This window comes from Struthio camelus, chromosome 4, assembly GCF_040807025.1.
Source record: "Struthio camelus isolate bStrCam1 chromosome 4, bStrCam1.hap1, whole genome shotgun sequence".
NCBI classification, from domain to species: Eukaryota; Metazoa; Chordata; class Aves; order Struthioniformes; family Struthionidae; genus Struthio; species Struthio camelus.
Genome location: NC_090945.1, coordinates 13,104,133 through 13,110,241, shown reverse-complemented (window position 1 = coordinate 13,110,241; position 6,109 = coordinate 13,104,133).

Genomic DNA, 6,109 nt, shown 5'->3' with positions numbered 1-6,109 from the left:
TATGAAAATGCACTCTACACCTCTATATGTTTTTCATTCATTTGCTGTCCTCAGTAAAGAGGAAGTTTTCCTGATCAATACATAAGAGAGATATCTAAGAGTTATTCAGTTGGGGTAATCAGAGAAATTAACAAAACAGAAAGAAGGAACATAAGCTGGGGATATTTTATGGCTCAGTAGCCATCTGAAACAACAAGTATATTACCTCAAACAGTTTCTAAAGTCAGCTAGGTCTGACTGCTCTCAGAAATCAGCTGGAAAGTAAGAAGAAATGCAAACTGTAAAATAGGGAAAAAAATGAGAAAAGGCAAGGCTATGGTTCAGGTGAGAAGTATGTCACACAGACACTGGTGGTGAACAATCTAAATGCCATGGAGCAGACAGGATCAGGCTACTCTGACAAAGTACCTTTCAGAAGAAAAACCATATTCACAAAAATGGAAATTTTGATTTACTACATGCATGTTGATACCTGCTATATGAGGAAAAGACAAGACTTACCAGCTTTACTCAGCACACAACTTAACAGGAACAGTAGTTCAAGCTCTCAGCCTTCCCTGGAGTCCATAGTGGGGCTCTTTACTACCTGTGCTGTAGCACTGCACATCCACTGAATAAGCTTTATGTTGTATAAGAGAAATGAAGCCACACTAGGAAACCTATTTCACATACTGGAAAACAGAAGTTACTTTCTTAGATAACAATTCCACAAAGAAAACCTATTGTTATTCCACGATTATTAAAGACTACAGCCTTTCTACACAAAAAGGCCACCTTGCTTTGACAGCTCTACAGTCTAAATGCTTCAACTTTTATACTAAGAAAACATAGCAAAAAAAAAAAAAAAAACTACCCCAAAGTAAATGAAAACAACAGTGAAAAAGTAGAACTTCCCCCTATGATGTCAGACCAGCTTGTTCCAGGCCTCAAAAGAAACAGAGACCCAAAGAACAAGCAGAAAAGAAAAAGCTCCTGCTTTGTCCCTGTCCCTTTGTAGGGCAGCACTGTCTCCATCTGTTCCCACTTTTCCAATTGCTGCCACATGTGACTCTTTCAGCTTTAGAGAGGAGCCTATAAAAGCTCACCTGCCAAGTTAGGTGCCTTATTTGTTGGTAAGTGCTCTCTGTTATGAGTTGGGCAGGCTTCAATATCTTAATTTTCTTCTCTTTTAGGGTTTCCTAGTCCTTGTTTAGGAAGGTATTTGTTCCTTGTTTAGGAATATACTGCTGTTGATGTAGTGTCTTTAGAGCTTTCATCTAAGTAGCTTTCTGAGTATTTGCTGTATAAAATACATCAACCAAAGAGAGAACAGAAGCTTGTCTTCTTTTTATCGGATGTAAGCAGCACCTAAATTTTTCCCCCTTATTTACATCTCTATACTTTTTCCTCAAGAATATTTTAAGCACCTTCCCTTTCATTAGTAAAAGGGCTATATGCAGTGATTAGGTTAATTCCAGACCTTTATAAATAAGACAAGTTCATAGAAAAATTGAAGAGCAGAACTTGATCTGTACCCTTCTACCCTAGAAGGTAGTGGCCTGTCATAGCTGTCATCATATATCTATTTAGCTCACACAAATTAACACTGAAAGGGATGCGGTTCTAAGCTTTCATCCATCTTCTCTTTCCTTATACCTACATAAAAGTTATTGTCCATTAACACTTTTTGGCCAAACAAGGTGTGTTTAATGTATTACTGGTGGCAGTTCTAGCATTTTCCTTTGTTGTTTTCTAAACTCTTAGGCAGATCTCTTTCTTTGGATGTTACCATGGTTTCTGTTATTCCAGAGTTAAATGTATTCCAATAGTGTGTCTCTACTAACAAGTTATGGTACTATCTAGCTGCCGGGAACAAGTTAACAGTGACCAACCTGCAGAGTTCAGCTTAGACCCTAGGAATTTTTGAAGAAAATGGTACTAGAGGTCTACTATGTTTTTCTTGACTGTGCCTTACAAGGCAATTTGTAGAGGGGTCAGACAATCAGGTAGAGCTGAGGATAACTTACTAAACATGTCCATCATTTTAGCCTTTTTTTAATTGCTATCATTCTTGACTTTGTCATAAGAAGAAAGGATGCTCTGGCAGATGTTTAATGTCAGATGTGTGATTTCATCTGAGAAATCAAGCCTTCATCAAACTAAATCTATGTGGATATGAGATATACTGATTTTCATTTTGCAGAGCTTTCAAAAGGCTCTCGCTACTTACAAAGAACTTCTATGCGCTTCAGAGTTACCATTTGTACAGTCTCTTTTAACTCCTGTGGGTCTGAATAGCAAACTTTCTGGGAGTAGTTGTATGCTGCTTGTAAATAGTCAAGTCTTTGACCCTGTTTTGTTTGCAGCTTGCATTTTCAAAGATGAAAGAATTTCTACAATAAGCATTTTCATAAACATTTCTGTTTGTTTACATGAAATAGGAGAATGCAGAACACTTTTTTCATTTACCAGGCACCACTATTTTCTGAGAGTGGGGAAGCAGGGCAATGAAGTTCATTACAAGTCAGTGTGTTCATCATAGCTTATCTACAGCAATCTCAATATAAGGAAGCAGCTTGCTAGTGAAGTTTTCTTTCCAAGCATTCTTTTTGAGACTAGAGTCCCATTTAAAGACAACATTTCTCTGTTTCTCGCCTTTGGCACCTGTCCTGTCATTACTGCTATCATACAAGGAGAATACTAATTTTGCAAAAAGAAAATGAGAACTAGGCTTTTCCTGTACATTTTAAATACAAAGTGGTGATAAGTACCTACGTTTCATATTGAACTCTGTTGAAAACATGACTAGCCTAGTAAGATAGTTTACTGACTACAGCAACTTTCTCCCAGATCACTCAAAGGGATTCCTGTCTTGTACTTTTGATAACACTCTAGCATGGGAACAATTGTGTGGGGCTTGTGCATTTTACCAGTAAGTGGAATGTATAAAGAGGTATGAATGAAGCAATTTAAAGCTGGATGAAAAAACATGCAACCTGCCAACTCTGTTGTAATACCTCTGATGGACTAAAATGGTTAACGGAATACATGAGGTTACCAGGCAATACTTCCTGCAGTCAGATAGTAGCAGTCAGAGATAGATTTTATTTTTATAAGCTCGTCTGCGCAATATGTGTCCATGGTTGTTTTGTGTGATATATAGTGTTGTGCTTGTTACAACTTGATAACAAAAACGTGTAAATCTGTGGTCTTCCTGGGCCCATTTTTCGTGTATAACTTCTTTGGGAATGTCAGAAGTGGTTGTTGTTGTTGTTGTTTTATGTCATTTTCAGCTCTTCTGCTCACCTGTCTGAATTCAGCTGCAAGGAAGATTACTTTTCCAAATGTCTCAAAGCACTTGATATCCCACTGTCAAAGGTACTTAATCATCAGGTTCCCACTGATTTTGGCAGGGTCTAGCTGCAGTGTTTCTTCTACTAGATTCCTACAGCTCAATGCCTGAGTGCAGAAATAATGCCTTTCTTCCTGCTTTTTGCAAGTTTAGATGTTCTCCTAGAGAAAAAAAAATTTTGAACGAAAAGAAAAAAAAACCCAGATAGATGGACAAAAGGTAATACCCATAATTTGGCACCAGTCAGGCATACGTTAACAGAGGAGTTTGACATGAGCTGGAAAGAAGCAGGGTTGTGCTGGCTGTTCAACTAGAAAAGGGTCATGAGGAAAAGAAAGTGCTGGTCTCAGCATGAATGCTAAGTATATGAAGGGCTGGGGAATGCTTTCAGTGATAACTAGGTTGGTGTAGGTGAGGAAATGATAACGCAAAACTCCAGACTAAATTGGATGGGCTTGTCAAAGCCAAACCAGACAAAATGTTGCCATGGTTATTGAGTCACCCAAAGAAAGAGAACACTGCTCACTCTAAAGTACAAAGGATCAGGATGGCTTTGTGGTCCCTTACAAGGACTGCGGGAGGAGACAAACATTCAGATTTGCTGCCTGGTATCATTAGGGAACACAAATCAGAGAGTAAAAATGAAAGTGGAGGGGTGACAAAGCACCTTTGCTGGATGACTCCTCAAAAGGTCTCATGTGAGTTCAGGCTGATTGATTTGTCGTTGTCTACTCTGCATAATGGGTAGTCTGACTGATGTTATTGATCCTCAGTTATTTTCAATATTGTATGCTTCATTAGTTCAAGGAGCCAGTATACATAGTCACATGCCCACAAATAAGCTGCTCTAGCCAATGCAAATCTATACTCATGGTGAAAAATCTGCAAGACAATAGGTAAAGCCCAGTCTACTTAGTTTCAATACATTTGAAGAAAAATTGTTACAAATTATTGCACAGTATAAAAAGTGTACATTCATTATATTCTTAAAGGATTATTTCTTTTATATATGAAATAGTATAAGAAGAATAAGCAGCAGTCCTACTCCGTATTATGATTTTCTATGTGCTGCTCCTACAGACCTGACTCTAATCAGAATTCTTTTCCTATAGCCAGTGAATTTGGAGTTTTGAGAGAGAAGAAAAAGGGGGGGGGGGAAGAGGAAAGAAAACCAGTACAATGACCTATCAAGTATCTGGCTGTTGGAAGAAAAATAATTAGCGCCTATGAAGATGAGGACCTAGCTTGAAGAATTTAGTGGCAAGGGTAGTAAGGGCAAAGAAAGTCACATTAAAACAAAGATGCAGTCTCTGGTGGATCATTTGAATTTTATCTGCAAGGTAATTTTCACATCATTTAGCCATAACCACAGCAGGAACAGAGAGGACTAAATGCATTATTAAAACCACAAAGTCATACAAGGAGGGATCAGGGCACGCGGGCATTACATTTGATAAAATTCAATGATATGGTAGGCTGAGCTAGTGACAAATCAAGGATTTCAAGTGTTTACATAAAGATATGGTACACCACAGGAGAAGGGTCTGTCGCACGCTCATTTAGGGTTCATGGTGTATTAAGAATCCATTAGGTACAAAAAAGAAAGGATTTCTGGCCTCAGAAACCAAAATAAACAACAAAACATCCCAACCTGTTAACAAGGTTTGCAGCTGACACTGAGCGTGGTGGCTCTGTTTATTTCAGATAGTTCAATGAAACATAGGATATTTTAATGCCTATTTATGTGCTGTAAGACCCATTAACAACTAATTAGTGGGTTTAAGGCTTCAGAAAATAGGCTTTTATTCAAAATATGTGCTTCCCTTGAAATTTCAATAAGCCTTTCAGAACAGAGCACGAATCACAGTCATGTAACCAAATGGATGATGTGGGCAAAGAAAGGATAAGAGGCTTTCTTTCAAATCGCAGGATTCAGAGGAAAAACAAATGCAATTGGACAAATTGGTCTATAGTAGGCTTTATGAGATTCCCTAGTCCAAACAGGCTTCCTATTCTGCGCAGGATTAACCCAAGATTAGAGCAGATGGTGATATCACTGTCTGCCCTCCCTTGCGATTTCCAGCATTTAAGAGCAGCCTTCATTTTGAGGGTAGGTTACGCGGGATCTCTTCTTGATGCGGTTGCTGCCACAGGATGCTTTGAGTCCCTTCACCTCCCAACAGGCTCAGTAGCCCCTCACTTGGCTTATGCTGAAGTCTACTGTGTAATGTGGGATTTTGATTTTGTGAATCAAGCCTTTATCACTGAGAGTAAGGTGCTGATGTGGAAGCAAAGTTAATGCACTGTAACACTATATCCAGCTGTACAGACACACCTGATACTGTCCATTTCCAGGATGAACCATGCTTTCAGGTCTCATTCCACAGACCCCTCTCCATGCTTTGACAGAGCAGCTTTGTATGGTTTGGCCCAGAAAGGTTATTCATGCTCAGCATGAACATAAGAGGCTTTCAAAGGGAAACATCTTGCCTGCTAAAGAGAAAAGCCTCTATTTCAAGTGCAAATTGCTGTCCCAAACCACAGGTCACAGTAGGATGCCACTCTCTGAGGCAGAGAGAATAGTGTTCAGTGGTGTGTGCTTCCTGAGCTCAGTTAGTTGTCCACAGACAAGGTTCAGAACCCGATATAGATTATTTTTGTGGTGAAGAACGTGCATTTTAATTTTGAATAACAAAGTCTCGTCTACTTAGTTTTCACATCTGAGGAAAATGCTGTGAATTATTATACCTGGGATATATAGCATGGAAGAATTCTCTT